This window comes from Giraffa tippelskirchi, chromosome 8 (assembly GCF_054371585.1).
Source record: "Giraffa tippelskirchi isolate mGirTip1 chromosome 8, T2T-mGirTip1v1.2.pri, whole genome shotgun sequence".
Classification (NCBI taxonomy): Eukaryota; Metazoa; Chordata; class Mammalia; order Artiodactyla; family Giraffidae; genus Giraffa; species Giraffa tippelskirchi.
In genome coordinates, this window is record NC_137282.1 from 6218739 (window position 1) to 6229933 (window position 11195).

The 11195-nt window shown below is 39.8% G+C and overlaps 1 long non-coding RNA gene across 1 annotated transcript; it reads right to left on the reverse strand.

Moving 5' to 3' along the window:
- Positions 1-1767: 1767 nt before the first annotated feature.
- LOC145517855 (uncharacterized) lies at positions 1768-6611 on the reverse strand. The gene is made up of 2 exons (XR_014062407.1): positions 4984-6611; positions 1768-4340 (listed from the first exon to the last, which is right to left on the reverse strand). It is a non-coding gene; the product is annotated as an uncharacterized LOC145517855 (long non-coding RNA).
- Positions 6612-11195: the final 4584 nt, after the last annotated feature.

Sequence of the window (11195 nt, forward strand, 5' to 3'; positions counted from 1 at the left end):
CAAAGGAAAACAGTCAAATAAAACCAAATAACGATAGTTTAGCTATTGAGCAAAGTCAAGGACTTTTAGTTCCTCCTCAAAAGCTTTAGATAATACTCTGAGCCATATCCTGTGAGTTGTCTTGTCGATATTAAAACCCCCACCAAGTGGAAGAAGTTGATAATCAGACTGTAGCCATGACATGACCTGCCACAGTCTTGAGAACTGGCCTCAAAGAAATGGGAAAAAACTGACCCTGGAACTGAAGAGTAAGTGTCCTGAAAACAATCAAGATGACACTGGTCACAGCCCCACACGACTAACTTCAAGATGATTCTCAGAGCTGACTCTGCTGTTTCTACATGGAACCCCCTCCATCCATCTATAAAAGCCCTTGTCCACTGATTCTCAGTGGGAGGAGTCACCCTTTGGATAGGAGTCCACTCTCCACCTGCCCTCAGGAGCTAGTCTCCTAAATAAAGCAAACCTTCCTTTCCACCGACCTTGCCTCTTTATTGGCTTCAGAGTGGCAGGTAGCCAGACCCTCACTTTCAGTAATAATAGTATCTACCACATTAGGCTTGTTTGGTGATTAAATGAAGCCATGACTGCAAAGTGCTGGCATGCTGTAAAAGCCTAATAAATTAAAAAGAAAATTCACAACTGTGTTTCTTTTCCATACTCTCCATCATGTCAAATAATACCAAGTTTTGTGGCTTCTGCTGCTGCTGCTAAGTTGCTTCAGTCGTGTCCGACTCTGTGCGACCCCATAGATGGCAGCCCACCAGGCTCCACCATCCCTGGGATTCTCCAGGCAAGAATACTGGAGTGGGTTGCCATTTCCTTCTCCAGTGCATGAATGGGAAAAGTGAAAGTGAAGTCGCTCAGTCGTGTCCGACTCTTAGCGACCCCATGGACTGTAGCCTACCAGGCTCCTCCGTCCATGGGATTTTCCAGGCAAGAGTACTGGAGTGGGGTGCCATTGCCTTCTCCAGCTTCTACCTCCTAAATATTACTTGAATCTATATCCTTCCCCTCTAATGCCATGGCTATTGGCCTATTTCATAAGCACTTGCTTAGACCATTGAAATATTGTCCTAGATAACAGGCGTGTCTTTTGTTTATCTCTCATCCATACTGTAAACTGCTACTAGCAAAATATTCCAAAGCTGACAACATCACTTCTATGCTCAGAATTCCTCAATAGCCCCTCATGGCCCCAAAGTTAAAGTATTAGTTGTTCGGTCATGTCTGACCTTTGCCACCCCATGGACTGTTGTACCCTGCCAGGATCCTCCATCCACAGTTTATTCCTGGGCAAGAATGCTGGAGTGGGTTGCCATTCCTGTCTCCAGGGAATCTTCCTGACCCAGGGATCAAACCCAAGTCTCTTGAATTGCAGGCAGATTCTTTACCACCTGAGTCACCAGGGAAGCCCCATGGCCCAAGAGGACAAATTTAAAACTCTCAGCATGCCACACAACCCCTCCTGAACTAGCCCTTACCTCCCCCCGCAGCCTCACCTTCCCTCCGATCCGCCACCAGCAACACAGCAAATGCGCCTACTTGTCCCTTCCCCAACAGCCCACCGCTCTCCTTGGCCCCATTTCGTGGTCATTCTATTCCCTCTGCTGGATTTGGCTTGTGCTGATTGTATCTGCGTTTCCCAAACAACATCCCTTATTTGCTTCCCACTCTTTTCCAAGTCTCCACTAAGACTTCTTGAGCCTTGGATACACTTCCTGTCTCCCTTTTATATGTTCTCATCACACTTTCTACATTAAAGTACTTGAAATTACTGTGATCTCTTTATTGCAATGATCTCTTTCATCATTAGAAACTGGAAACTTCTTGAGGAACCTGTGTCTCCTTCACCATAATCTCCCCAGCATGTAAAATGGAATCTAAGTCCTGATGGGCACTCAGTGAATGAAAGAATGAATGAATGAAAGCCTAACACCTAAGAATTAATTGTTCATTAGTTCAGATCAGTCAGTCGTGTCCGATTATTGTGACCCCATGGACTGCAGCACACCAGGCTTCTCTCTCCGTCGCAAACTCCCAGAGCTTGCTCAAACTCATGTCCATCGAGTCAGTGATGCTATCCAACCATCTCATCCTCTGGTGTCCCCTTCTCCTCCCGCCTTCAATCTTTCCCAGCATCAGGGTCTCTTCCAAGGAGTTAGTTCTTCACATGAGGTGGCCAAAGTATTTCAGCTTCAGCATCAGACCTTCCAATGAGAATTCAGGACTGATTTCCTTTAGGATGGACTGGTTGGATCTCCTTGTAGTCCAAGGGACTCTCAAGAGTCTTCTCCAACACCATAGTTCAAAAGCATCAATTTTTTGACCTTCAGCTTTCTTTATGGTCCAGCTCTCACATCCATACATGACTACTGGAAAAAGCATAGCTTTGACTAGGTGGACCTTTGTCGGCAAAGAAATGTCTCTGCTTTTTAACATGCTGTCTAAGTTGGTCGTAGCTTTTCTTCCAAGGAGCAAGCATCTTTTAATTTCATGGCTGCAGTCACCATCTGCAGTAATTTTGGAGCCAATAAAGTCTCCCACAGTTTCTATTGTTTCCCCATCTATTTACCATGAAGTGACGGAACCACATACCATGATTTTAGTTTTGTGAATGTTGAGTTTTAAGCCAGCTTTTTCACTCTCCTCTTTCACTTTAATCAAAAGACTTCTCAATTCCTCTTCACTTTCTGCCCTAAGTGTGCTGTCATCTGCATATCTGAGGCTATCAATATTTCTCCCTGCAATCTAGATTCTAGCTTGTGTTTCACCCAGCCCAGCATTTCACATGATGTACTCTGCATATAAGTTAAATAAGCAGGGTGACAATATATAGATTTGATGTATTCCTTTCTCATTTGGAACCAGTCTGTTTTTTTTATATCTGGTTTTAACTGTTGCTTCCTGACCTGCATAGAGATTTCTCAGGAGGCAGATCAGGTGGTCTGATATTTCCATCTCTTGAAGAATTTTCTGGTTTGTTGTGATCCACACAGTCAAAGGTTTTGGTATAGTCAATAAAGCAGAAGTAGATGTTTTTCTGGAATTCTCTTGCTTTTTTCTATGATCCAGCAAATGTTGGCAATTTGATCTCTGGTTCCTTTGGCTTTTTTAAATCTAGCTTGAACATCTGGATGTTCTTGGTTCACGCACTGTTGAAGCCTCACTTGGAGAATTTTGAGCATTACTTTGCTAGCGTGTGAAATGAGTGCAATTGTGCAGTAGTTTGAGCATTCTTTGGCATTGCCTTTCTTTGGGGTTGGAATGAAAACTGACTTTTTCCAGTCCTGTGGACACTGCTGGGTTTTCCAAATTCGCTGGCATATTCAATGCAGCACTTTCATAGCATCATCTTTTAGGACTTGAAATAGCTCAACTGGAATTCCATCACCTTCACTAGCTTTGTTTGTAGTGATGCTTCCTAAGGCCCACTTGACTTCAGACTCCAGGATGTCTGGCTCTAGGTGAGTGATCCCACCTCGTGGTTATCTGTGTCATGAAGATCTTTTTTGTACAGTTCTTCTGTGTATTCTTGCCACTTTTTCTTAATATCTTCTGCTTCTGTTAGGTCCATACCATTTCTGTCCTTTATTGTGCCCATCTTTGCATGAAATATTCCCTTGGTATCTCTAATTTTCTTGAAGAGATCGCTAGTCTTTCCCATTCTATTGTTTTCCTCTACTTTTTTGCATTGATCACTTAGGAAGGCTTTCTTATCTCTCCCTGCTATCCTTTGGAACTCTGCATTCAAATGAGTATATCTTTCCTTTTCTCCTTTGCCTTTCACTTCTCTTCTTTTCTCAGCTATTTGTAAGAACTCCTCAGACAACCAGTTTGACTCTTTGCATTTCTTTTTCTTGGGGATGGTCTTGATCACTGCCTCCTGTACAATGTCACGAACCTCCATCCATAGTTCTTCAGGCCCTCCATCTATCAGATCTAATCCCTTGAATCTATTTGTCACTTCCACTATATAATTGTAAGGGATTTGATTTAGATCATCCCTGAATGGTCTAGAGGTTTTCCATACTTTCTTCAGTTTAAGTCTGAATTTGGCAATAAGAAGTTCATGATCTGAGCCACAGTCAGCTCCCGGTCTTGTTTTTGTTGACTGTACAGAGCTTCTCCATCTTCAGCTGCAAAGAATATAATCAATCTGATTTTGGTATTGGCCATCTGGTGGCATCCATTTGTAGAGTCTTCTCTTGGGTTGTTGAAAGAGGGTGTTTCTATGACCAGTATGTTCTCTTGTCAAAACTCTGTTACCCTTTGCCCTGCTTCATTTTGTACTCATTTTGTACTTCATTTTGAAAGAATTGGAGCAATACAATGTCCAGCTGCATAAGAAACAAAGAGTCAAAGGTAGGGTGAAAAATGTAAAGATCTCCTTGTTCTTAGAATTAGCTGAAAGCATTAACTCTGCTAGTCATTATGACTGCCACTGAAATAATGCGCCAGACAGCTTATGCAACTAGGCACAGACACAAAAAATTAGGCAATGGGAATATTTTGTGCATGAAGGGTAATGTTCTTTCTTTTTAAAAAGTAAACAGACAAGAATCTCTTAACAGTGTACTGGAAGGTAAAAATAGTAATGCTGGTGTAAGGCAGGGCAACAAAATCTATTTTTTCTGCCCCAAGCTCTTCAGGGTTACTAAGTTATTCTCCCAATTTAAAAGCCTGCTAGGAAAGAAAAGTTCCAATGACAATGTACTTGTACACCACATGAACAAATAGGAAGAAGGAAAAATGATGCATATTGGAAAATCAAACCGTGTGAGCTCTACCTGACAAGGATAGAAAAATAAATGACAAGATAGTAAGGCAGAAGGAGAAAGAAGATATGGAAGACTGAAGACAACACCTAGTTTAAAATTAATAATAAGTCTAGTGAACCTCTCTATCATTGGTTGTCTTATATTTCAAAGGCTCTACAACATTACCAGTGACTGGCTATGAGCCTGATTTGCTGAATCATACCTGATTATCAAGAACACTTTTGCCTTTAGGTGTCCCTTGCACCAATTTCCTGAAGAAGATGGGAAACAAAGAAAACAGGAAATTAAATTTGTTCTCTAATTCTTTTGGAACTTCAATTTTTAAAGTCTAAACATTCAGAGCAAATTAAATCTGTAATTGCATGCAACTCATGAATGTTTTTGGTTTTTTGTCAAATGTTCTAAAGATAAAACTTTATTTGTGATATAGACCCAGACATTGAGTCTTGAATAATTTTAAATGAAAACTACATCTTTATAGACTGAACACTACAATCTTAATTTTTAGTCATTTATAAAATTAAATTGCCAGTTCTTACTTCTCATGTCATCTTAGTATTTTGCGTTAAGAGTGTACTCAAAAATATCTTCTGGAGTCCCCTAATAGAGATCACTCATTCTTTTAAGCACTCGGGTGATAGGAAATGCATTACCCATCCAGTAGCCAGCTCTGCTGTGCATATCTCTAATTCTGAAACATACTTCCTAGTGGTGAACTGAGCTTGCCCCCACCTCCAAAACTTCCACTGCACGGTCTTGGTTCCATTTGCTGAAGTTCCACCTAATAAATTCAATTGTTTTGTATTTTTAATGTCATTAAATGTTCCCAGTTAACAGAAGTTATTTTTAACCCTCTTATGATTGTACTCCAAAACCTGACTCACCTTCCAACTCACAGTGGAAACAACTCGACTTCTCTCCATCAACACCCCCAGTCCAGTCAAAGCCACCGTCATCTCTCAGTGGACAGTTGGACCTGCTCTTCCCTCCCCCTCTCATTCCCATCAGTCTTTCCTGGGCATCAGGCAGCATGATTTTTGCTAAAGAAGAAATGTTCACTATATCTCAACTTGCAAATAACTCTCAGTCCCCTCTTCAGTACTGGAGATAAATTCAAAGCTGTAATCTTTCATTGCTTCCTTTACCATCCTTCATTACATTTACCATAATTTTTAATATACTTAATTCCATAAATGATAATATTGTTACTAACAATACCTAAGTTATTGAGGGCTTACTACACACTGGGTACTATGCTAAGAGCATCAGAAGCATTATCTTAGTTAGACTTCAAAGCAAGCCCATACATCATACATGAGGAAAGCGGGACTTGGGGAGGTTAAGGTGAGGAGAAGAGTGGAGATTAGAATCAACTCAATTCTAGAACCAATTGATGTTCTAACCTTTTCATGATGAGGCTGATAACTGACACTTTCACTAACCTCCTAGCCCCAGAGTTGTAGAGACCAGTAGCCAAGGGAACTGTCAGAAGCAAATTGTGGTCCTGTTTGCCCAACACCACAAAATCCAAATAATGTCTCATATTTTTTCTCTGAACCACTGTCCCTTGTTCTTTGTGGCACTCAAATACCCCACACACACACCCAAAAAAAGAGAGAAATTAAGTGAGTAAACCTGGCACCCTTGTCTTGACATCTGTTGAGACTTCTTGAATTTTTAAGGCACTTTCCAGAAAAGAAATAGCAGAGAATAGGAGCATATCATGGGCTTCCTGGTGACTCAGATGGTAAAGAATCTGCCTGCAACACAGGAGATCTGGGTTCGATCCCTGGGTTGGAAAGATCTCCTGGAGGAGGGCATGGCAACCCACTCCAGTGTTCTTGCCTGGAGAATCCCAGGAACAGGGGAGCCTGGTGGGCTGCCGTCTATGGGGTCGCACAGAGTCGGACACAACTGAAGCGACTTAGCAGCAGCAGCAGTGGTATCCTGAAACATAAACATGGGTGCACAGAAAAGGGAACCCTCGTATCCTGTTGATAGGAGTGAAAATTGTTGAAGCCACTATGGAAAACAGTGTGGAACATCCTCAAAACACTAAAAATAGAGGCACCATATGATCTAGCAATCCCACTCCTAGCTGTATATATAGAAATAATAAAAACTCTAAATTAAAAAAAGATACATGCACCCCAATATTCATAGCTATTTACAATAGCCAAGACAGGGATGCAACCCAAATGTCCATCATAGATGACTGGCTTAAGAAGATGTGGTGCACATTTTCAATGGAATATTAGCCATTATAAAAAAAGAATGAAACATTACCATTTGAAGCAACATGGATGGACCTAAAGAATATTATACTTAGTGAACTAAGTCAGATAGAGAAAGATATATATGATATCGCTTACATGTGTAATCTGAAAAAAAAAAACATTAATCTATATCCAAATAGAAATAAACTCACAGACAGAAAACAAATGTATGGTTTCCAAAGGAGAAAGGAGGCAGGGATAAATTACAAGTATGGGATTAACAGATACACACGACTATACTCAAAATAGAAAGCAACAAAGATTTACTTATAACACAGGAACCATCTTCAATATCTTTTAATAACCTATAATGAAAAATAGTCTGAAAAATATATACATAGCTGAATCACTTTGCTGCACACCTGAAACTAACAGAATATTGTAAATCAACTACACTCACATTAAAAATATATAAGACTAACCAAGATATAAGCTTACCAACACCTCAGAAAATCTGCTGCATGATCAACTGTATCCCTTCCTCATCAATCTCTACCCCAGGAACGATCATCTATCAGCACAGACGAAATGAAATTATACAATATGGAGAAGGGGGGGGAGGAGGATGACACTAACACCAGTCCTTCACAAACTGTTTTAAGAAACAGAAGAACAATAACACTTGCATCTTACTGTCTGAGATAAGATTCGTGCAAGCGTGCTAAGTCACTTCAGTCTTGTCCAATTCTTTGTGACCCCATGGACTGGATTCTCCAGGCAAGAATACTGGAGTGGGTTGCCATTTCCTTCTCCAGGGGATCTTCTCAACTCAGGGATCGAACCTGCATCTCTTGCGACTCTTGTATTGCAGGCAGATCCTTTGCCACTGAGCCACCGGGGAAGCACCTGAGATAAGATACCATGATATCAAAGCCAGACAAAGACATAACAAGAAAACTACAGACCGATATTCTTTATGAAGGTAGCCACAAAAATTCTCGACAAAATACTAGCAAACTGAACTAAGCCACATCTAAAAGGATTATACATGGTGACAAGGTGGGATTTATCTCAGGGACACAAGATTGGTTCAAAACATAAAACAATAACTATAATATACCCGATGAAGAGGATGAAAGAAATCATTTCGATAGATGCAGAAAAACATTTGACAAAACCCAACTCTCTTTTGTGATGTAGTTCAGTTCCGTTCAGTCACTCAGTTGCGTCCTACTCTTTGCAACCCCTGGACTGCAGCACACCAAGCTTCCCTGTCCACCACCAACTCCCGGAGCTCGCTCAAACTCATGTCCATCAAGTCAGTGATGACATCCAACCATCTCATCCTCTGTTGTCCCTTTCTCCTCCTGTCTTCAGTCTTTCCCAGCATCAGGGTCTTTTCTACTGAGTCAGTTCTTCACATCAGGTGGCCAAAGTATTGGAGCTTCAGCTTCAGCCTCAGAACTTCCAATGAATATTCAGGACTGATTTCCTTTAGGATGGACTGGTTGGATCTCCTTGCAGTGCAAGGAACTCTCAAGAGTCTTCTCCAACACTACGGTTCAAAAGCATCAATTCTTCAGCACTCAGCTTTCTTTATGGTCCAACTCTCACATCCATACATGACTACTGGAAAAACTATAGCTTTGACTAGATGGACCTTTGTTGGTAAAGTAATGTCTCTGCTTTTTAATATGCTGTCTAGATTTGTCATAGCTTTTCTTCCAAGGAGCAAGCATCTTTTAATTTCATGGCCACAGTCACCATCTCCAGTGATTTTGGAGTCCAAGAAAATAAAGTCTGTCACTGTTTCCATTGTTTCCCCATCTATTTACCATGATGTGATGGGACCAGGTGCCATGATCTTAGTTTTCTGAATGTGGAGTTTTAAACCAAATTTTTCACTCTCCTCTTTCACTCTCATCAAGAGACTCTTTAGAGCATTCAGCAAACAAGGAATAAGGGAATTTCCTCAACCTGATAAAAAGTATCTGTACAATCCTAAAGCAGCTTCATATTGAACAAGACTGAAAATACCCCCATATGAATAAATAATATGAATCTAAATAAACAGATTGGATTTTCCCCGGTGCAGGACAGGAAAAAGACTTTCCAATACCCTCCTCCATTTTTCTTAGTGCATTTACCTTAGAAGACTTGTAATTATGAATCTGTTCTAAACCCTTTTAAGATATGTAAATCTTTTTAAAACTTAAATAAGCATCTCAACATATTTACAACCTAGAAATTGTTTCTTAAAGACTCAGGAGACATCTCTTTGAATGTGATCATCAAAGAATGCAGTACACCTCCCTCCCTCCCAGCTTTCACAGGAGTATAAGAGCCAAACTTTGGCTGGCACCTGGTTCCAAGTTACAGACCTAGTTCCTGTCATAAAGATATGAGAAATTTGTGAGGTCTCTTTGGAACAAAGGTAATTAGCCAACACAGGTAACTATCCTCATTACCAAGTGAATATAGAATGAACTATGCTTGACGAATGGTAGTTATTTCCTCTTACTAGTTATTTATCTTGAGAGCGTGTATGTAATGGGCTGCATCTGCTGAGCTGTAAGAAATTATAAAAATTTCTCTCTGTCTTTGCAGTCACTTTAGTGGATTATCTGTGATGAAGACCACATTCTGGTTTAATGTTTATTCAGTAATAAAATTGTTTTCTTTCTCTTCTACTTTTTTGAGCATTTGTCTAGATTTGCAGCAAATTTTGTTTTTAATCCAGATTTTCCTAACATCCCCTGAGAAAAGGAATAGGACAAGAATGTTTGATTTCACTATTTCTATTCAACATTGTACTGGAGTTTCTAGGGCAGTTAGGAAAAAGAAAAAAACAAGCATTTATACTGGGGAAAAAAAGAAAACAAAAACTATTTCTATTCAAGGATGAATTAAAAAATTCTAAGAAATCCACAAAACAATTACAGATAATATTCAAGTTCAGCAAGGTTGCAGGGCATAAGATCAATACACAAAAATTAATTATATTTTATACACTAGCAATGAATAATCCAAGGTTAAATTAAGAAAAATATTTTATGTAAAATAGCACCAAAAATAATAAAACCTAGAAATAAATGTGACAAAAGAAGTACACAACTTTACACAGAAAACCAGAAAACAGTGTTGAAAGAAAGAAGACCTAAATAAAGAAAAAGTCATCTTGTGTTCAATTATTGAAAGAATTAATACTGTTAAGATAGCTGGGTTAGTTTTTCCTTTTGTTGCTGTAACAAATTATCACAAACAGTGGCTTAAAACACAAATTCATTATCTTACAGTTCTGGATGACTCAAAAATGTTTCTTTGTAGACGAAAATCTAAACTTTAGTAGGGCACATTCTATTCTGAGACTCTAGAGGAGAATCCATTTCTTTGATTTTCCTTTTCCAGCTTGTACAAACTGTACACATCCCTTGATTTATGGTGTTTTCTGTCTTTAAAGCCAACAATGGCCATCTGAGTCTTTATCACAGTATATCACTCTGACACTCCACTGATTCCCTTTCATATTTGAAAACACTTATTGTATGTTGGGATTAGCAGTCTCAAATCCATATGCTACCTTAATTTTACTTTATCTTATAACTATTCACAAGTTCCAGAGCTTATTTTAGGATAGTCTTTTCAATAAATAGTGTCCTGACAACTGGACACCCACGTGCAAACGAATGAATTGAACCTCTACTTTCCATCACATACAAGAATTAACTCTAAGTGGATCCTTTACCAAAACATAAGAATTAAAACCACAAACATGGTATGTCTTTGTGACTTTGGATTTGGCAACTATTTCTTAAATATGACACTTAAGCACAGCATCCAAATTGAGCTTAAAAACCTTTGCACTTCAAAGATCCCTACCAAGAAAGTGAGAAAAGAATCCACAGAGGAGGAGAAAATGTTTGAAAAACATATATCTGGTAAGGGTCTGGTATCAGAATAAGTGGGCTTTCCAGGTAGCCCAGTGGTAAAGAATCTGCCTGCCAATGCAGGAGATGCTGGAGACACGGGTTTGACCCCTAGGTCAGGAAGATCCCCTGGAGGAGGAAATGGCAACCCACTCTAGTATTCTTGCCTGGAAAACCCCATGGACAGAGGAGCCTGGTGGGCTACAATCCACGGAGGGGTTCACAAAGAGTTGGACACGACTTAGTGACTGAACATGCACAATGCATGCAGA